This window comes from Salmo salar, chromosome ssa20 (genome assembly GCF_905237065.1).
Source record: "Salmo salar chromosome ssa20, Ssal_v3.1, whole genome shotgun sequence".
NCBI lineage: Eukaryota > Metazoa > Chordata > Actinopteri > Salmoniformes > Salmonidae > Salmo > Salmo salar.
The window spans coordinates 61,265,070-61,288,261 of NC_059461.1; the positions used below are offsets into that span (position 1 = coordinate 61,265,070).

Consider the following 23,192-nt stretch of genomic DNA (forward strand, 5'->3'; position numbering starts at 1 on the left):
TTATGGTTTCCCCCACTGGCTGACTGGCAGGGATAAGGGGTTTGGGTTCTACTAGCTGCTAGCTAGACAAACAGAGAGCTACCTAGCTGATCAAAGATGTTTCTCCCTCCCTGTAGTCTGGAGAGCAGAGGGAGAGAGCAGAGGGGGGACAACGTAGCTATGCTGCTGCCAGGGGCTTTGAAACACGCCAAAGGGGAATCCAGAATACAGGCCAGTTAGGAGCCAGCTAGGAGCCTTATGGGAGGAAAGAAATACAGGCCTGAGCCTTGGGGAAAGAGAAGTCTGTCTGGCACCACACGACTTCAGAGTACAGTAATAAAGATGTTGATGGTCTAATACAGAGGTTGGCAAGCAAAGCGCACAGAGAGCCAGAGTTAAAAGTGCCCCCCTTTCATCTTTATCACTAAGGTTGTGTCCCAAATAGCACCCTATTCCCTATATAGTGTACAGGCCCTGGTCAAAAAAAGTGCACTATGTAGGAAATAGGGTGCCATTTGAGACCTAACCTAAGAAAAATACCTTACATATATAGTGCATTCAGAAAGTAGTCAGACCCCTTGACTTTTTTCACATTTTGTTACGTTACAGCCTTATTCTGGTGCTCCCGAGTGGCACAGCGGTCTAAGGCACTGCATCTCAGTGCTAGAGGCGTCACTACAGACCCTGGTTAGATTCCAGGCTGTATCACAACCGGCCATGATTGGGAGTCCCATAGGGCGGCGCACAATTGGCCCAGCATCGTCCAGGTTAGGGTTTGGCCGGGGTAGGCCGTCATTGTAAATAAGAATTTGTTCTTAACTGACTTGCCTAGTTCAATAAAGGTTAAATAAAAATAAATAAACACATTCTAAAATGAATTAAATAAATACAAATCCTCATCAATCTTTGCTATGAGACTTGAAATCGAGACAGGATTGTGCTCCGAGACAGGATTGTGTTGAGGCACAGATCTGGGGAAGGGTACCAAAACATTTCTGCAGCATGGAAGGTCCCCAAGAACACAGTGGCCTCCATCATTCTTAAATGGAAGAAGTTTGGAACCACCAAGAGACTTCCTAGATCTGTCCCCTCGGCCAAACTGTGCAATCAGGGGAGAAGGGCCTTGGTCAGGAAGGTGACCAAGAACCCGATGGTCACTCTGACAGAGCTCCAGAGTTTCTCTGTGGAGATTGGAAAACCTTCCAGAAGGACAACCATCTCTGCAGCACTCCACCAATCAGGCCTTTATGGTAGAGTGGCCAGTCGGAAGCCACATCTCAGTAAAAGGCACATGACAGCCCGCTTGGAGTTTGCCAAAAGGCACCTAAAGACTCAGACCATGAGAAACAAGATTTTCTGGTCTGATGAAACTAAGATTCAACTCTTTGGCCTGAATACCAAGCACCCTCCCTAATGTGAAGCATGGTGGTGGCAGCATCATGCTGTGGGGATGGTTTCAGCGACAGGGACTGGGAGACTAGTCAGGATCGAGGGAAAGATGGACGGAGCAAAGTACAGAGAGACTCTTGATGAAAACCTGCTCCAGAGCTCTCAGGACCTCAGACTGGGGTGAAGTTTCACCTTCCAACAGGACAAAGACCCTAAGCACACAGCCAAGACAACACGGCAGTGGCTTCGGGGAAAATCCCTGAATGCCCTTAAGTGGCCCAGCCAGAGCTCAGACTTGAACCTGATCGAACATCTCTGGAGAGACCTGAAAATAGCTGTGCCGTGATGCTTCCCATCCAACCTGACAGAGCTTGAGAGGATCTGCAGAGAAGAATGGAAGAAACTCTCCGAATACAGGTGTGCCAAGCTTGTAGTGTCATATCCAAGAAGACTCAAGGATGTAATCGCTGCTAAAGGTGCTTCGACAAAGTACTGAGTAAAGGGTCTGAATATTTATGTAAATGTCATATTTCATTGTTTTTTATATACATTTGCAAAACATAAAAAACCGTTTTTGCTTTGTCATTATGGAGTATTGTGTGTAGATTGACGAGAGAAAAAAAAACTATTTAACCCATTTTAGAATAAGGCTGTAACGTAACAAAAATGTGGAAAAAGTCAAAGGATCTGAATACTTTCCAAAGGCACTGTATGTCCTTTCAAACCAACCAATTTAATAATACACTGACTCAATACTCATATCATGTCTAATAGCATTAGTGTGTGAACTTTGCCCAAAAACCCTACTAATGTTGATACTTCATGTACTATGTTTCAGTTTGTTTACAGTTTTACATGGTCAGGCTTGTTTTAACCCAGGTCCCTTTAAATCCCCTCAACTGAGCCAAGCATGTCAGCAGGTCCTGGCTACATATCAGCACTATATTCCCTATACTCTGCACTACTTTTGACCAGACCTATTCCCAATATAGTGCATAGGGCTCTGGTCAAATGTAGTGTACTATGTAGGGAATAGGTGTGTCATTTGGAACGCACTCTGTTTTTCCCTCTAACAGAGCTTTACTTTTATGGTTCCTGCTTTACTATAGTCTCTGGGTCTTAGTAGGCATATATGCTAAACAGAATCACTCTCTGAGTTCACAGGAGGTGTTTACTCTGGAGGAATTAGGCCTACTCTAATCAAATCACCCACAGAATCCCTAGCAGGAAGTAGTTGGAGGCCGCATCAAGCACCATGCAGGAATAAAAGCCTACAATCATCAACCTCTAGCTAAAGCCACTTATCTTACACCAACAACACTTAGCTACTCCAAACTTTATAAAACGTTACCTCTGATGTATTACTTAACGAGCGTGATGATGTGCCTGAGAGCTATCCCCAGGTGGGGACGTTTCCCTTCAGTTTCCCCGCACAAATGTTCAGATTTGTTGGTAGCCTACAAACATTTCCTAACCTGATATTCATTCAAACATTATGCTTTGTATTATATAAGAACACAAAAGCAAGAGTCTGGTTTTCATTTTATTTATTTATAAATGTTTAGTGTTTGTATTTCTTTTGATTGGTATCACCAACTTCTCTAGGCCTACTCACCATGGCTGCTGAACTGGTTTCCTACAGCTTTAGGTTGCGCCACTTTCGTTAGCAGGGTTGGGGAATAACCGTTACATGTAAGGGATTACAACAACAAAAAACGGTAACTGTAATCCATTACGTTACCAGCCAAAATATTGTAATCAGATTACAGATACTTTTGAAAAGTAGATGATTACTTCGAGGGTTACTTTTAAATGACGAAAGGATGTTTGCGAAAAAAAATCTTTGACACGCCTCTGTTATCTCAATGACAGCATTGACAGCATTTCTTCAAATCAGCATTGAAAAAAGGTGCAAGTTTAAGTTTGTTCCACCTGAGTGAGTCTGACCTCAAGTCAGAGATCACTATTTTCAACTCGAATCAATGAGCCCAATCAGTCCTCCATGACAACAAAATCATAAACAACAGAGTAGGGCTGGCTAATAAGTCCTTAGTTTCGGGGTTATACTCAGGTAAAACAATTTGGCTAACCTATACTTCCATATTTCCAGGTCCTATTCTTGAAGATCAAGGGGAATAACATTTATTGGAATGACTGGAATTCTGATAGACTAATCGTTTTATTATATGTAGTAGAAAGCGATGGGTTAGAATAAGCCTACATAACCAACCCATAAAGTAACATTTTACATCTGTATATGGCCAGCTATGTAAACTTTAACATTGATTTATCCTATAATATATGCCATTCGATTGGTAACATACATTTTTGTTGTCTTCTAATGCCTTTTAAGGGGAAAGTAATATAAAAGTAACAGAATGTAATCAGATTACGTTACAGATTTTGGGTCATCCAAAAGTTACATTACTGATTACAATTTTGGACAGGTATGCAGTAACTGTAACGGATTACATTAAGAAAGTAACCTACCCAACCCTGCTCATTAGTTGGTTTCTCCCGTTTCGGGGTGTTTTCATTGTTTATTGTAAACTCTAGTGTCTATGCATATTATGTCATTATTTGACGTGCTAATTGTTGCCCATTATTATGTAAAACAAGTGCCATACTATTGCCATTGCAAGTGTGTTAATCACTATTATTGAGAATGTACCTGTTTAGGTGATGCATGGGTTTAAATGAGAGGATAGGGCAGGTCCTTTTAGGATGCTCAGTCTCCTCAATCAAGGAAGCTGCCATAGAGAATGATAGAGTCCTCTAGTGGCCTAAAGGTAATTTTAGCATGGTCAGCGCCATTTTAAAGTAGTCAACTGGGTGGTGATTCCTATGGGTTGCAGCCTCAATGGCGCTGCTAATGCTGTTACAGATGCTATAATGTCACCTATATAAAGATGAGTCCTCTATCTATGGAAACTGCTTTTTATGTAACACTTGGATTTCTTCTCATAATGTTTTTTTTAATTTATTTAACCAGGTTAGTCATTTAAGAACAAATTCTTATTTACAGTGACGGCCTAGGAACAGTGGGTTAACTGCCTTGTTCAGGGGCAGAACAACAGATTTTTACCTTGTCAGCTCGGGGATTTGATCTAGCAACCTTTCAGTTACTGGCCCAACGCTGTAACCACTAGGCTACCTACTGCCCCTAGAATAGCATGAGAGTAGCTGTAAAACGGCACATTTTTCTCTCTGCCCCATGGCAATAATGTGTAGAAATGCAGGAAATTAGCTTTAAAACAGCAACATTTTCTCTCAGCCTCATGGCAAAATGTGTAGAATAGCATGATTAGTTATACAATTGCAAATGTTTGTCTTTGCCCCATGGCACAATGTGCAGAATTGTAGGAAGTTAGATGCTCAGACCTTGCTGTTACTATACTAAAACTCTGAAATCTCCATCCCTAACTACAACATTTTCAGACAAGATATAACGGCCAAAGGGGGCGGTGTTGCAATCTACAGCAGAGATAACCTGTCCTACTATCCAGGTCTGTACACAAACAATTTGAACTTCTACTTTTAAAAATCCACCTCTCTAAAAACAAGTCTCTCACTGTTGCCGCTTGCTATAGACCACCCTCTGCCCCCAGCTGTGCTCTGGACACCATATGTGAACTGATTGCCCCCCCATCTATCTTCAGAGATCGTGCTGCTTGGTGACCTAAACTGGGACATGCTTAACACCACGGCCATCCTACAATCTAAGCTTGTTGCCCTCAATCTCACACAAATTATCAATGAACCTACCAGGTACAACCCTAAAGCCATAAACACGGGCACCCTCATAGATATCATCCTAACCAACTTGCCCTCTAAATACACCTCTGCTGTTTTCAACCAAGATCTCAGCAATCACTGCCTCATTGCCTGTATCCGTAATGGGTCAGTGGTCAAACGACCTCCACTCATCACTGTCAAACGCTCCCTGAAACACTTCAGCGAACAGGCCTTTCTAATCGACCTGGCCCGGGTATCCTGGAAGGATATTGACCTCATCCCGTTAGTAGAGGATGCCTGGTTATTCCTTAAAAATGCCTTTCTCACCATCTTAAATAAGCATGCCCCATTCAAGAAATTTAGAACCAGGAACAGATATAGCCCTTGGTTCTCTCCAGACCTGACTGCCCTTAACCAGCACAAAAATATCCTGTGGCATTCTGCATTAGCATCGAACAGCCCCCGTGATATGCAACTTTTCAGGGAAGTTAGAAACCAATATACACAGGCAGTTAGAAAAGCCATGGCTAGCTTTTTCAAGCAGAAATTTGCTTCCTGCAACACAAACTCCAAAAAGTTCTGGGACACTGTAAAGTCCATGGAGAATATGAGCACCTCCTCCCAGCTGCCCACTGCACTGTGGATAGGAAACTCTGTCACCACCGATAAATCCACTATAATTGAGAATTTCAAAAAGCATTTTTCTACGGCTGGCCATGCTTTCCACCTGGCTACCCCTACCCCTACCCCGGTCAACAGCACTGCACCCCCCACAGCAACTCGCCCAAGCCTTCCCCATTTCTCCTTCTCCCAAATCCAGTCAGCTGATGTTCTGAAAGAGCTGCAAAATCTGGACCCCTACAAATCAGCCGGGCTAGACAATCTGGACCCTTTCTTTCTAAAATTATCTGCCGAAATTGTTGCAACCCCAACCCCTGTTCAACCTCTCTTTCGTGTTGTCTGAGATTCCCAAAGATTGGAAAGCAGCTGCGGTCATCCCCCTCTTCAAAGGGGGGGACACTCTTGACCCAAACTGCTACAGACCTATATCTATCCTACCATGCCTTTCTAAGGTCTTTGAAAGCCAAGTTAACAAACAGATCACCAACCATTTCGAATCCCACCGTACCGTCTCCACTATGCAATCTGGTTTCAGAGCTGGTCATGGGTGCACCTCAGCCACGCTCAAGGTCCTAAACGATATCTTAACCGCCATCGATAAGAAACAATACTGTGCAGCCGTATTCATTGACCTGGCCAAGGCTTTCGACTCTGTCAATCACCACATCCTCATCAGCAGACTCAACAGCCTCGGTTTCTCAAATGATTGCCTCGCCTAGTTCACCAACTACTTTTCCGATAGAGTACAGTGTGTCAAATCGGAGGGCCTGTTGTCTGGGCCTCTGGCAGTGTCTATGGGGGTGCCACAGGGTTCAATTCTTAGGCCAAGTCTTTTCTCTGTATACATCAATGATGTCGCTCTTGCTGCTGGTGAGTCTCTGATCGACCTCTACGCAGACGACACCGTTCTGTATACTTCTGGCCCTTCTTTGGACACTGTGTTAACTACCCTCCAGACGAGCTTCAATGCCATACAACTCTCCTTCCGTAGCCTCCAACTGCTCCTAAATACAAGTAAAACTAAATGCATGCTCTTCAACCAATTGCTGCCTACACCTGCCCACCCACCCGGCATCACTAATCTGGACGGTTCTGACTTAGAATATGTGGACAACTACAAATACCTAGGTGTCTGGTTAGACTGTAAACTCTCCTTCCAGACTCACATTAAACATCTCCAATCCAAAGTTAAATCTAGAATTGGCTTCCTATTTCACAACAAAGCATCCTTCACTCATGCTGCCAAACATGCCCTTGTAAAACTGACCATCGTACCGATCCTCGACTTCGGCGATGTCATTTACAAAATAGCCTTCAACACCCTACTCAACAAATTGGATGCAGTCTATCACAGTGCCATCCGTTTTGTCACCAAAGCCCCATATACTACCCACCACTGAAACCTGTACGCTCTCGTTGGCTGGCCCTCGCTTCATACTCGTCGCCAAACCCACTGGTTCCAGGTCATCTACAAGACCCTGCTAGGTAAAGTCCCGCCTTATCTCAGCTCGCTGGTCACCATAGCAGCACCCACCCGTAGCACGCGCTCCAGCAGGTGTATTTCACTGGTCACCCCCAGAGCCAATTCCTCCTTTGGCCGCCTCTCCTTCCAGTTCTCTGCTGCCAATGACTGGAACGAACTACAAAAATCTCTGAAACTGGAAACACTTATCTCCCTCACTAGCTTTAAGCACCAGCTGTCAGAGCAGCTCACAGATCACTGCACCTGTACATAGCACATCTATAAATAGCCCAAACAACTACCTTTTCCCCTACTGTATTTATTTATTTATTTTGCTCCCTTGCACTCCAGTATTTCTACTTTGCACATTCACTTACTGCAAATCTACAATTCCAGTGTTTTTTAATTGCTATATTGGATTTACTTTGCCACCGTGGCCTTTTTATTGCCTTTACATCACCTCATTTGCTCACATTGTATATAGACATGTTTTTGTACTGTATTATTGACTGTATGTTTGTTTTACTCCATGTGTAACTCTGTGTTGTTGTATGTGTCGAACTGCTTTACTTTATCTTGGCTAGGTCGCAGTTGTAAATGAGAACTTGTTCTCAACTTGCCTACCTGGTTAAATAAAGGTAAAATAAATAAATAGCTCTTACATATTATGCTCGGGTATGTGAGTTCATGGGCATAGCCTTTGTCCTCAAGATAATATTACTATTTTGGCCAACTAGGTTTATTGTTTTTCAACCAAGTGTTTTTGTCTACTATTTTTCATAAACAATGTATTTTGTATCATGATTCAGTCTTGAACATTACCTGTACTGTTAAATAATGACCACCTATTTTGCAGGTGATCCTCAACTGTTGCTGTCTAATCTCACAGCAAAGCAACACACTTACCGAGCGCATGCACAGACACACACACGCACGCTCAGACATACGCACGGACGCACACACACACACACACACACACACACACACACACACACACACACACACACACACACACACACACACACACACACACACACACACACACACACACACACACACACACACACAGCACATGTGGCCCCTAATTATAGAAAATGGCCCAGTTCAAGGCTAAAGAAAATATGGACACGGCTACTTTGTTAACTGCCGCAGTATCTGCTCTGGACTGCACTGTGAATGGAAAACATGCCTCATTTTCAAATAAAAGCAGGTTTTTTAAATAACCTTTAAGTGTTATTAACCTGCTTGCACCAATTGATTTCACATCGCTGAAAGCAGAATGAGTCTTTACTGTGCCGCAGTCCTTCAGTGGGAGAGGGGTCACATTCTGGCTGCGTCCCAAATAGCACCTTATTCTCTACATAGAGCACTACTTTTGACGGGCCCTGGTCAAAAGTAGTGCACTAAATAGGGAACAGGGTGATATTTGGGAAGCAGATCTGAGACACATAATCTGTCTAAACAAACGCTGCTGCCGTCCTCCATTAGCCTGAGTCTCCACGTCACAGAAGGGTGCCAGAGTTCAGAGCTAAACAATCTGAAATAAAGGCCACTGTCAAACAGAGTGAACAGCAGCGCTGCCCACAGATGAAACAATCCCAGATGATCCATCTACTACCAGCCTGTTTCATCTCCTGAACCACGATTGTGTCCCACATGGCATCCTATTCCCCAGATAGTGCACTACTTTTGACCAGAGCCCTATGGGGTATGTGCCCTGGTCAAAAGTAGTACACTATTTAGGGAACAGGGTGCTATTTCAAATAATAATATTTTAGGTATAGACTAACAGTGAAATGCTTACTTACTTTTCAAACAATGAAGAGTTAAAGATAAGATAAACATTTAAATAAAACATTTGAATAGTGACACGTGGAATAAATACACCATGAATACCGAATAAAAATAAAGAGTAAAAAAACAGTACTGAGTCGATGTGCAGGGGTGCAAGGTAATTGAGGAAGCTATTAGAGGTCGACCGATTAATCGGAATGGCCGATTTATTATGGCCGATTTTAAGTTTTCATAACAATCGGTAATAGGTATTTTTGGACACCGATTTTTTTATATATATATATTTTTTTATACACCTTTATTTAACTAGGCAAGTCAGTTAAGAACACATTCTTATTTTCAATGACGGCCTAGGAACGGTGGGTTAACTGCCTTGTTCAGGGGCAGAACGACAGATTTTTACCTTGTCAGCTCGGGGATTCGTTTTTGCAACCTTCCGGTTACTAGTCCAATGCTCTAACCACCTGCCTTACATTGCACTCCACAAGGAGCCTGCGTGGCAGGCTGACTACCTGTTACGCGAGGGCAGCAAGGAGCCAAGGTAAGTTGCTAGCTAGCATTAAACTTATCTTATAAAAAACAATAAATCTTAACACAATCACTAGTTAACTACACATGGTTGATGATATTACTAGCTTATCTTGTGTGTCCTGCGTTGCATATAATCGATGCGGTGCCTGTTAATTTATCATTGAATCACAGCCTACTTCGACAAACGGGTGATGATTTAACAAGTGCACATGTGAAAAAAGCACTGTCGTTGCACCAATGTACCTAACCATAAACATCAATGCCTTTCTTTAAAATCAATACACAAGTATATATTTTTTAACCTGCATATTTAGTTAATATTGCCTGCTAACATGAATTTCTTATAACTAGGGAAATTGTGTCACTTCTCTTGCGTTCCGTGCAAGCAGTCAGGGTATATGCAGCAGTTTGGGCCGCCTGGCTCATTGCGAACTGTGTGAAGTCCATTTATTCCTAACAAAGGCCGTAATTAATTATGACATAACATTGAAGTTTGTACAATGTAACAGCAATATTTAGACTTAGGGATGCCATCCATTAGATAAAATACGGAACGGTTCCGTATTTCACTGAAAGAATAAACGTTTTGTTTTCGAAATGATAGTTTCCGGATTCTACCATTTTAATGACCAAAGGCTCGTATTTCTGTGTGTTATTATGTTCTAATTAAGTCTATGATTTGATAGATCAGTCTGACTGAGCGATGGTAGGCACCAGCAGGCTCGTAAGCATTCATTCAAACAGCACTTTCATGCGTTTGCCAGCAGCTCTTCGCAATGCTTCAAGCATTGTGCTGTTTATGACTTCAAGCCTATCAACTCCCGAGATTAGGCTGGTGTAACCGATGTGAAATGGCTAGCTAGTTAGCGGGGTGTGCGCTAATAGCGTTTCAAACGTCACTCGCTCTGAGACGTGGAGTAGTTGTTCCCCTTGCTCTGCATGGGTAACGCTGCTTCGAGGGTGGCTGTTGTCGATGTGTTCCTGGTTCGAGCCCAGGTAGGAGCGAGGAGAGGGACGGAAGCTATACTGTTACACTGGCAATACTAAAGTGTCTATAAGAACATCCAATAGTCAAAGGTATATGAAATACAAATCGTATAGAGAGAAATAGTCCTATAATTCCTATAATAACTACAACCTAAAACTTCTTACCTGGGAATATTGAAGACTCATGTTAAAAGGAACCACCAGCTTTCATATGTTCTCATGTTCTGAGCAAGGAACTTAAATGTTAGCTTTTTTACATGGCACATATTGCACTTTTACTTTCTTCTCCAACACTTTGTTTTTGCATTATTTAAACCAAATTGAACATGTTTCATTATTTTGTGAGACTAAATTGATTTTATTGATGTATTATATTAAGTTAATATAAGTGTTCATTCAGTATTGATGTAATTGTCATTAATACAAACAAAATTTTAAAAAATCGTCCGATTAATCGGTATCGGCCTTTGGTCCTCCAATAATCGGTATCGGTATTGAAAAATCATAATCGGTCGACCTCTAGTAGCTATGTACAGTACTGTAAATATAGGTAGGGGTGTGTGTGTGTGTGTGTGTGTGTGTGTGTGTGTGTGTGTGTGTGTGTGTGTGTGTGTGTGTGTGTGTGTGTGTGTGTGTGTTGGGGTATCAGTGTAAGAATGTGCGAACAGACAACGACTTGAGAGGCGTCCAATTCTTCCAAGTGTAAGAACATGCAATTATTACTGATTAAGCCTCTCAATGCTGCAATCACATAACAGAGATTACTGAGATATGATATAGGCTTATCTCTGTAAATACAATATTTGTTCATAGTTTTGTGAATAATTCATAGGAGAGAAGAAGAAAGTGAAATATTTAGCAGAAGTAAAGCAGTGCTTGGGAATAAGATGATCAATGAGACTCATATAAGAACTTCATTTAATCTTGTAAATCTTAATCTTAACTTCCTTTAATCTTGGAAAAACTCAAACCTCATCATAACAGATGTTTGATAAGAGATATTTCCGTTAAACAAAAGTAAAGCTAGTCAAAGCACAAGTTCAAAGATATTCCCCCGATTATCCCCGTATCTCTTCAAAACACTTTGTTCCAACTAAGTACAGGTCTGTTTCTGAACCGTGCTTTATCAGTAGGTCTAAACTCAGAGTAGATTTCACACTCAGGCAGTGTTCCAAATGGCACCCTATTCCCTACACTTTGACTCGGGCTGATTGGGCTCTGTTCAAAGTAGTGCACCATATATAATAGGTAATAGGGTGCCATTTGGGATACACTATATGCAATAGGGTGCCAATTGGGATGCCGACACAGAATAATCAAAGCTAGTCACCAGCCAGGACAGTATGATCACAAATCCTGAAAATGATCTTCAAATTCCATGTCAAGACACCAGCTAATTCCAATAAAACTTCTGAGCCTTGAAGAGCCGAGTGTTTGGCTGGGAGGGGAGCATGGGGCAAATTGGGGCGCCAGAGTCTCTCCACAAAGGAAACCACAGAGTGAATTGTTAATCCGGACTGAATGGATATTAACATGACATGCATGAAGTAAAACTACACAAACACTCTGAATACTGTATATTGAGGCTGAGCTGAAACAGAGCTGTCTGGAGCCACATTCGAAGGTGCCACATTTCTGTATACTGTGGCAATGGAGACCAGAGAGTCAGGGATGTGTCACAAATGGCACCCTATTCCCTTTATAGTGCACAATTTCTTACCAAAAGTAGTGCACTAGTATAAAACAAATACGGTGCAATTTGGGCAGCAGACAAAGTGCTTCCACACGGGCAGATCAAGGGGCCAGGGAAGGGGCAGGTCAAGGGGCCAATTGACTACCTACACTACCGTTCAAAAGTTTGGGGTCACTTAGAAATTTCCTTGTTTTTGAAAGAAAAGCTATTTTTTTGGTCCATTAAAATACCATCAAATTGATCAGAAATACAGTGTAGACATTGTTAATGTTGTAAATGACTATTGTAGCTGGAAACAGATGATTTTTTATGGAATATTTACATAGGCGTACAGAGGCCCATTATCAGCAACCATCACTCCTGTGTTCCAATGGCACGTTGTGTTAGCTAATCCAAGTTTATCATTTTAAAAGGCTAATTGATGATTAGAAAACCCTTTTGCAATTATGTTAGCACAGCTGAAAACTGTTGTGCTGATTAAAGGAGCAATAACACTGGCCTTCTTTAGACTAATTGAGTATTTGGAGCATCAGCATTTGTGGGTTTGATTACAGGCTCAAAATGTCCAGAAACAAATAACTTTCTTCTGAAACTCGTCAGTCTATTCTTGTTCTGAGAAATGAAGGCTATTCCATGTGAGAAACTGAAGATCTCGTACAACACTGTGTACTAGTCCCTTCACAGAACAGCGCAAACTGGCTCTAACCAGAATAGAAAGAGGATTGGGAGGCCCCGGTGCACAACTGAGCAAGAGGACAAGTACATTAGAGTGTCTAGTTTGAGAAACAGACGCCTCACAAGTCCTCAACTGGCAGCTTCATTAGCTAGCTATTACTACAGTTATCTGTTGTGTCAACATATAGGTCTGTTATTATCCCTAGTTAACACAATCACAAGATGAACTAATCTCGTCATCAAATATAAACTGTGCAATTCATACTACTGTAATAGACTGTGTCATACTAACTGATGTTAAACGCAACTGACCGAAGTTATCTGTTGTGACATCTTAGATAGGTCTGTTATTTATCTTCTAGCATCTTCTCAGTTTCAGTTTCAAGTTGTATTAGTCATATGTACAGGATACACATGGTATGCACCGTCCAATGAAATGCTTACTTGCAGGTTCCTTTTGACAATGCAACAACAATAAATAATAAAAGATAAGAATACGAACATAAAGTAAATGGCTCAGTAGAATAGAATAAACATTTTAGTATAAGTATAATACACAATGTATAGTCCAATATTTACAAGTGTTTGGGGGAAGGGGGGATGGAGGCCAGTGTAATAACTAAGCAGTATAATAATAGTCTGGTAGCATGAGTGTATGTGTCTGTGTGTGTATGTCTGTGTGGGTGTGTGCATGAGTGAGTGCATGTGTGCTAAGGTGTGGAGAATCAGAGCAGGTGGTCAGTCCAGTTCAAGTGTTCAGCAGTCTGATGGCTTGCAGATTGAAACTGTCTCTGAGCCTGTTGGTATCAGACCTCATGATCCGATACAGTCTGCCCAACAGTAAGGGAGTGAACAGCTCGTGGCTGGGGTGTGTGGGGTCCTGGATGATGCTGTGGGTCTTCCTCAGACACCGTTTCAAGTAGATTTTCTGGATGGGTGGGAGCACCGTCCCAGTGATGAACTGGGCCGTCTTCACCACCTGCTGGAGGGCCTTGAGGTCATGGAAGGAGCAATTCCCGTACCAGGCCGTGATACAGCCGGTCAGGACGAGCAGAGATGCTTTGCACCCTCTTGACAAGATGGTGGTGGTGTTGTTGGTCCATGACAAGTCCTCTGTGATGTGGACACAGAGGAACTTAAAACTCATGACTCTCTCTACTGCAGTCCCATTGATGTGAATCGGGGCATGTTACCTCCTCTGCTTCCTGAAGTCAACATCAACTCCTTTGTTTTGCTGACGTTGGGAGAGGTAGATGTTCTAAAGATGAACTTACTACCAACCATTCATAGTTCATACTAACAGATGTTTGGCATCATACTATCATAACAGACACATGCTAAGCAGATCATGCCTTGTGAAATCATTGTCTAATCTTAACTTCAATCTAAGTGTCTGAAACACTGACGATGATGGGCCTATAAACACCTAGCTGTAGGTACTGTAGGTAGGTAGAGTCTCCTGAAACCACTAGCCTGCGTGTGTTTGTGTGTGTACTGTACACACCCCTCACCCCTGGTCCATGATGGGAAAGCCAGTCCAGAGACACAAAGGCTCCACTGGCTCCACTGGCCAACTCGTCTACTGAGCAGATGCTCCACGACTCTCTGTCTTGGGGGAAACATGCTCTGTTACACCAGGGGCCAGTAAAACTATGACAAACCACACCAGGAGCCAAAACAAGGTCTGCGTCCCAAATGGCACCCATTCCCTATCTAGTACATTACTTTTGACCAGGACCTATGTGCCATTTGGGATGCATTCTAGGGCCTGCCTGGTCAGTCTTAGAGGAACGTTTTCTGGCTGTGTTGTTACAACAATCCTGACAAAAACAACCAGAACACCCATAAATGATTGGCTTTGCTGTGTCAGACCAAGACTAGAGACTGCCAAGTAGATATGACCATCAAAGACTGAGCTAGACACTTTCAAAGTACAATGTAGCTGCATACCTCTGTTATTACTGTAGTTAGCCTTCACACGATGTTAATATATACTTCTCTGTTACGGCTGTAAAAAACAACAACCAGGAAATCAATCAGAAAGTCTTGGCTCTGGCATGCTGTTGTGTTCATTCCCTCCATACAGTATGTTATAAACCCTTCATGCTCATCATCACCCCAGGCACACTGAAAATAGAGTCAAATAATTACTTCATCATGGATCTTCTGGGACATGACTGATGACATAATCATTGGATTGTCATAAAAGCCCCTCCGAGGATTTCGGCTGCGGTTTCATCCAACAATTCTGCATCATTTCCATCACTGTTTTCTTTGTAAACTGTATACAGTTTTTCTCCTCAGTCCAGCCACTCTACTGTGATTGGCTTTAGCACAACTCTTTCCTTGGCTTTAGTCTCCTTTGATTGGAACACATCAGATGTAACCAATGGCTGCTTGCAAAATCATATTCAGGAAATGAATGGCCCATCATCAAAGCACTCTTAGACGATGCACCTAGCACTCATGCCTCCAAAGATCCTGTAGGCTTTAACTCAGTGAGCTAGCACAGACTTTTGGCATGCCCTCTGTTTCTATAAGAGAACACCAAATGATACAATGAGCTATCTATCTCACATGGAGCTTCACTGATATGAGATATATTTGGCATTCCTCAGCAGCGGGGGCTAATGACTGTCATTGTTACCTCAACTATTATTATTATCGATGAGGACCAGGAATGTGCCTTGGCCCTCCCCTCAAAATGGATACGATGTGACAACGATGTGACAACGACGTGACAACGATGTGACAACGACGTGACAACGATGTGACAACGACGTGACAACGATGTGACAACGACGTGACAACGATGTGACAACGATGTGACAACAACCACAACGTGTTGCAGGGTGCTTTGACACAACACTGACACCCAGGAGGGAAAACCCCAACATAGTGATTTAACTGATGAATGGGTGGAGAGAGAGGGAAGGAGGGAGGAGAGAGAGAAAAGAAGGGAGGAACGTCAGCATACTGGTCTTCCAGACAGTGCTCCAGGACAATAGAGAAGGAGGATGACTCAGGAGCACCATGGAAACCAGCATACTAACAGATAGAGGCTGAGTCCGGAAGGATACCTTATTCCCCATATCTAGTGCATTACTTTAGACCAGAGTCTTATGGTCAGAGAATATGGGCTATGAGCCTATGAGATGAGACCTGTAGGCTCTGGTCAAAAGTAATGCACTATAAAAGAATAGGGTGCCATTTCAAGTGCAAACAACCTGTTTAGGGATATGGAACCCAATTCAGATCAAATTAATTAATTAGACATTTGTGAAAGGATTGCAAGGAACTCAGTGATTCCCTTCACACCCTAATAAACAGAGCCCTGTTGACACTGTAATGAACATAACCTACTACAACCTTCTGACTGTCAGATTGTAGTACAGGACGAACACTGAATAATGTCACAATGGCACAGCATTACACCCCAGCCAACAATAGAATTACATGGATAAAACAATTTGAGAGGAATGTTTTGTAGAGAGAGGGGAAAGAAAAAAAGACCCAATGGCACCTTGTTCCCTATATAGTGCACTAGCCTACTTTTGACCAGTGCCCTATAAAGTGCACTATATAGGGAATAGGGTGCCATTTGGGAAGGACACCAAATACAGTGGAGTGACACCCTAGGGAATTATTTGACAGGTGGAGAGAGTATTATTAAACTAATTGGTTGAGATTGATGCTGTTGGTTATGGTGACGCTGCCAATGAAAATGTGCTCTAAAACAGTATGGACCATGACGGGTAGCCTACCACAGATTTGAATTCTAATCTAAAACAGTATGGACCATGACGGGTAGCCCACCACAGATTTGAATTCTAATCTAAAACAGTATGGACCATGACGGGTAGCCTACCACAGATTTGAATTCTAATCTAAAACAGGATGGACCATGACGGGTAGCCTACCACAGATTTGAATTCTAATCTAAAACAGGATGGACCATGACGGGTAGCCTACCACAGATTTTAATTCTAATCTAAAACAGTATGGACCATGACGGGTAGCCTACCACAGATTTGAATTCTAATCTAAAACAGTATGGACCATGACGGGTAGCCTACCACAGATTTGAATTCTAATCTAAAACAGTATGGACCATAACGGGTAGCCTACCACAGATTTGAATTCTAATCTAAAACAGGATGGACCATGACGGGTAGCCTACCACAGATTTGAATTCTAATCTGAAACAGTATGGACCATGACGGGTAGACTACCACAGATTTGAATTCTAATCTAAAACAGTATGGACCATGACGGGTAGCCTACCACAGATTTGAATTCTAATCTAAAACAGTATGGACCATGACGGGTAGCCTACCACAGATTTGAATTCTAATCTAAAACAGGATGGACCATGACGGGTAGCCTAACACAGATTTGAATTCTAATCTAAAGCAGTATGGAGCATGACGGGTAGCCTACCACAGATTTGAATTCTAATCTAAAACAGGATGGACCATGACGGGTAGTCTACCACAGATTTGAATTCTAATCTAAAACAGGATGGAGCATGACGGGTAGCCTACCACAGATTTGAATTCTAATCTAAAACAGGATGGACCATGACGGGTAGCCTACCACAGATTTGAATTCTAATCTAAAACAGGATGGACCATGACGGGTAGCCTACCACAGATTTGAATTCTAATCTAAAACAGGATGGACCATGACGGGTAGCCTACCACAGATTTGAATTCTAATCTAAAACAGTATGGACCATGACGGGTAGCCTACCACAGATTTGAATTCTAATCTAAAACAGTATGGACCATGACGGGTAGCCTACCACAGATTTGAATTCTAATCTAAAACAGGATGGACCATGACGGGTAGCCTACCACAGATTTGAATTCTAATCTAAAACAGTATGGACCATGACGGGTAGCCTACCACAGATTTGAATTCTAATCTAAAACAGTATGGACCATGACGGGTAGCCTACCACAGATTTGAATTCTAATCTAAAACATAATATTACTTTCTCAATCATTTTGGAAAACCACGACCGATCGCTTTAAAGGTTTGATGTGTTTTTGTTATAATCATATTAGTGGTGTGTGATTGTGTGACTCTTTGACTTCTTTTAAAATGTCTTAAATGATATTAACTGGCAAAGCAAGGGCAGCTAGAAATATGTAGTTCTATCGATGTGTCATTTTTTGTTACATAATTCGTTTTTGCTTGGAAAGTTTTTTCAAAAAGTTCAAAATGTTGAAATAGGATAACCTACAGTTTAGGATCTCAGCTAGAGCTATAGATCCTACAGTCTATGATAACCTACAGTTTAGGATCTCAGCTAGAGCTATAGATCCTACAGTCTATGATAACCTACAGTTTAGGATCTCAGCTAGAGCTATAGATCCTACAGTCTATGATAACCTACAGTTTAGGATCTCAGCTAGAGCTATAGATCCTACAGTCTATGATAACCTACAGTTTAGGATCTCAGCTAGAGCTATAGATCCTACAGTCTATGATAACCTACAGTTTAGGATCTCAGCTAGAGCTATAGATCCTACAGTCTATGATAACCTACAGTTTAGGACCTCAGCTAGAGCTATAGATCCTACAGTCTATGATAACCTACAGTTTAGGACCTCAGCTAGAGCTATAGATCCTACAGTCTATGATAACCTACAGTTTAGGACCTCAGCTAGAGCTATAGATCCTACAGTCTATGATAACCTACAGTTTAGGACCTCAGCTAGAGCTATAGATCCTACAGTCTATGATAACCTACAGTTTAGGATCTCAGCTAGAGCTATAGATCCTACAGTCTATGATAACCTACAGTTTAGGATCTCAGCTAGAGCTATAGATCCTACAGTCTATGATAACCTACAGTTTAGGATCTCAGCTAGAGCTATAGATCCTACAGTCTATGATAACCTACAGTTTAGGACCTCAGCTAGAGCTATAGATCCTACAGTCTATGATAACCTACAGTTTAGGACCTCAGCTAGAGCTATAGATCCTACAGTCTATGATAACCTACAGTTTAGGATCTCAGCTAGAGCTATAGATCCTACAGTCTATGATAACCTACAGTTTAGGATCTCAGCTAGAGCTATAGATCCTACAGTCTATGATAACCTACAGTTTAGGACCTCAGCTAGAGCTATAGATCCTACAGTCTATGATAACCTACAGTTTAGGATCTCAGCTAGAGCTATAGATCCTACAGTCTATGATAACCTACAGTTTAGGATCTCAGCTAGAGCTATAGATCCTACAGTCTATGATAACCTACAGTTTAGGACCTCAGCTAGAGCTATAGATCCTACAGTCTATGATAACCTACAGTTTAGGACCTCAGCTAGAGCTATAGATCCTACAGTCTATGATAACCTACAGTTTAGAATCTCAGCTAGAGCTATAGATCCTACAGTCTATGATAACCTACAGTTTAGGACCTCAGCTAGAGCTATAGATCCTACAGTCTATGATAACCTACAGTTTAGGACCTCAGCTAGAGCTATAGATCCTACAGTCTATGATAACCTACAGTTTAGGACCTCAGCTAGAGCTATAGATCCTACAGTCTATGATAACCTACAGTTTAGGACCTCAGCTAGAGCTATAGATCCCACAGTCTATGATAACCTACAGTTTAGGATCTCAGCTAGAGCTATAGATCCTACAGTCTATGATAACCTACAGTTTAGGATCTCAGCTAGAGCTATAGATCCTACAGTCTATGATAACCTACAGTTTAGGACCTCAGCTAGAGCTATAGATCCTACAGTCTATGATAACCTACAGTTTAGGATCTCAGCTAGAGCTATAGATCCTACAGTCTATGATAACCTACAGTTTAGGATCTCAGCTAGAGCTATAGATCCTACAGTCTATGATAACCTACAGTTTAGGACCTCAGCTAGAGCTATAGATCCTACAGTCTATGATAACCTACAGTTTAGGACCTCAGCTAGAGCTATAGATCCTACAGTCTATGATAACCTACAGTTTAGAATCTCAGCTAGAGCTATAGATCCTACAGTCTATGATAACCTACAGTTTAGAACCTCAGCTAGAGCTATAGATCCTACAGTTTATGATAACCTACAGTTTAGGACCTCAGCTAGAGCTATAGATCCTACAGTCTATGATAGGGGAACATTGTCCTCGTGTTCTCTTTTCTCGCATACAATGCAATATAATGTAGGGCCTATTGTTAAATAGCCTACATATGCATATTTCTTTTCTCCATTCTACATCCAAGACTTAAAGCTCCCCCCTCGTGGAGAGTTGGCAGCAGAAGCCTAGTGTTATGCCGTCTGAAATAAGTGCTTGCCCCCACAGAGGGAAGCAAAATCCCAGAGTTAGAGAGCAGCGGAGAGGAGAGGAGAGCACTCTGTCAGGGCCAGATGGTTTGGGTTAAAATGAGAATCACTATTCAGGCAGCGGTTCCACCGTTCTGCCTGCCTGTCGATAGCAGTTTCACTAGTCGGGATAATCATCAGCCTATACATAATGTGACAAGACCTAAACATCACTGAGAGCTGTCCCGTCCATAGGTCCTGCTGAGTTTTCAAATATAAATCAATTTAAGTGTAAAAATTAAGTTGAGAGTAAACGTGATAACTGTATAAAATATCAGCGTCAAATACCCCAAATAAAGATGTTTAAACTAATTTCCTGGAGTCAATTCTACAAACCTTATTTTTGCACTTTGGACCCAAGAGTACAAAAAGTGTATTAAAAAGAAGAAAAAGAACAAGACAAAATAAATTATTCAGCTTTAAAAGCCTCCAAGCTTGAAAATAGTCTCTATTCTGGACATGACAACCGTGCTAAGATGTACTCTCAAGCTTTAGCCTAATAAAACGTCCATGCAACTAGTTCAGTGTATAACAATGTATGAACGTATCGCAACAATGTATCAAATGTATCTCAACAATGTATAATTATTACCACGTTGTCTTCATCTAGCGAGGTGAGACAGACATTCGACTGTAGTAAAACACCGCAACAGGGACTTACATTCATCTGCTTCTTCTCTGCCTCTTTGAGCGCACGCACGTCTGTTAGCAAATATCCCAACTATTAACGGTCGCTTCTTCAAACAAATCCCTTGTGGAGTAAAAAAGACAAGAGTACAAATCTAAATTAAAGTCAAAACCCCCCTAAATAATATCCATTTCAGAAAGACAGCGTTATCCTTCAGAAAGTATCCTTTTGGGTGGAGAACGCGTTTTCTCTCCAGCAACCTCCTCTTGTGATTTCTTCTGTACCCTATTCCTTGTCAGGTAACGAGGGATAGGCAATTCAAAATAACTTTTTACGCGAACGTTTCCTTTCTTTGGTTTAAATGTTGTAGTCAGAACGTTATCAACTTCTCCGCATCGGGACAGCATCCACACTAACCGTTACTTGGAGCGTCTAGTTGCAGAGCAGCTGCTGCCTCCCGGTGCACGGAGTGAAACCCGACACCTCTCTATTGCTATGGACGGCCCTCCTTCAGATTGGGCTAATTTACTCAACAAGTGAAGAAGTGTACGGTTATGTTGTTTGACAGCGCTGTGCTAAAGAGATGCCACGGAGAGAGCAGAGAAGAGAGGAGAGGTGGAGAATTCTGAACTCTGGTGCCACCAAGCTATGTAAAAGGGAAGTGTATATCATCAGAATGTCTTTGGGTTCTAAATATCTCAAACCTGATGAGCTGATTGGGCTACTCTGACCCAGCTTTATTCGGTAAAGGACCTTTTTGGCATAGTGAAGTAAATTCAATGTTTCAGAAACACAATTATGTAATTGATTAGCAAAATATTTGTCATTAACAACATATTTGTCATCAACAAATATTACACATCATCACTGAAAAAGAAAAGGGGCATTTGGACCATACCAAAATTATGCTACAGTAGACCTCCATGACAAGTTTGACATTGTTATGAGAACAGAAGGGGTTTCCCTCTCAGACAATAAAGGGTGTGAACGACTTCAATAGAATATGTAGAATGCCCAGACAGACACATCCCTGTTATAAAATAAAGAACAGAGAGAAGAGAGAGCCAGACTACTGGGTTATGTCCCAAATGGCACCCTATGCTTTATATATTGGACTACTGGTCTAAAGTAGTGCACTACCAAGGAAATAGGGTGCTTATCAAAAGTTATGCACTATGCATAGGGTGACATTTGGGACACAGACTATGATACCACTCTAGGTTCCTGATCCACAGTGTTGGAAAAAGTACCCGATTGTCATACTTGAGTAAAAGTAAAGATACCTTCATAGAAAATGACTCAAGTAAAAGTGAAAGTCACCCAGTAAAATACTACTTGAGAAAAAGTCTAAAAGTATTTGGCTTTAAATATACTTAGGTATCAAAAGTCAATGTAATTGCTATACTTAAGTATCAAAGTAAAAGTACAAGTAAAAATCATTTCAAATTCCTTATATTTTCTCATTTTTATTTATTTACAGATAGCCAGGGGCACACCAACACTCAGACATCATTTAAAACGAAGCAGTGTTTAGTGAGTCCTCCAGGTCAAAGGCAGTCGGAATGATCAGGGATGCTCTCTTGATAAGTGTGTGAATTATAAAATGTTCCTGTCCTGCTAACCATTCAAAATGTAACTAGTACTTTTGGATGTCAGGGAAAATGTATGGAGTGAAAAATACATCATTTTGTTTAGGAATGTAGTGAAGTAAAAGTAAAAGTTGTCAAAAATATAAATAGTAAAGTAAAGTACAGATACCCTAAAAAACGACTTAAGTAGTATTTTAAAGTATTTTTACTTAAGTACTTTACACCACTGCTAATCCAGTCTTCTCTCTGGAAGAGCCATGATTTTATCTTCTCCAGAGCCAGAGACATGGCCTTGGATCACTTGAATCCCTTCCTGGTACTATGTCACACCCTGATCTGTTTCACCTGTCCCTGTGATTGTCTCCACCCCCTCCTAGTGTCGCTTATTATCCCCGGTGTATTTATCCCTGTGTTTCCTGTCTCTCTGTGCCAGTTTGTCTTGTTTGCCAAGTCAACCAGTGTTTTTCCTTGCTCCTATTTTTCCGGGTCTCTTTTGGTGCTAGTCCTCCTGGTTTCGACCCTTGTCTGTCCTGACTCCGAACCCGCCTGCCTGACCACTCTGCCTGTTATGTCTTCAAGCCCGCCTATCCCCTTGTACTGTTTGGACTGATCTGGTTACTGAACCCCTGCCTGGCCTGACCTCGAGATTGCCCTTTGTCTGGTACTGTTTTGGACTCTGACCTGGTTTATGAACTTTCGCCTGTCCCCGACCTACCTTTTGCCTACCCCTTGGATTAATAAATATCGGAGCTCAACCATCTGCTTCCTG

At 41.8% G+C, this 23,192-nt stretch overlaps 1 protein-coding gene across 1 annotated transcript in view; it reads right to left on the minus strand.

Moving 5' to 3' along the window:
• LOC106580990 (protocadherin-16) overlaps positions 1 to 21,336 on the minus strand; it is a 233,531-nt gene extending 212,195 nt beyond the window's left edge. The window contains 1 exon segment of the mRNA XM_045703726.1: positions 20,868 to 21,336. The gene's annotated coding sequence lies outside the window, so the exon portion shown is untranslated.
• Positions 21,337 to 23,192: the final 1,856 nt, after the last annotated feature.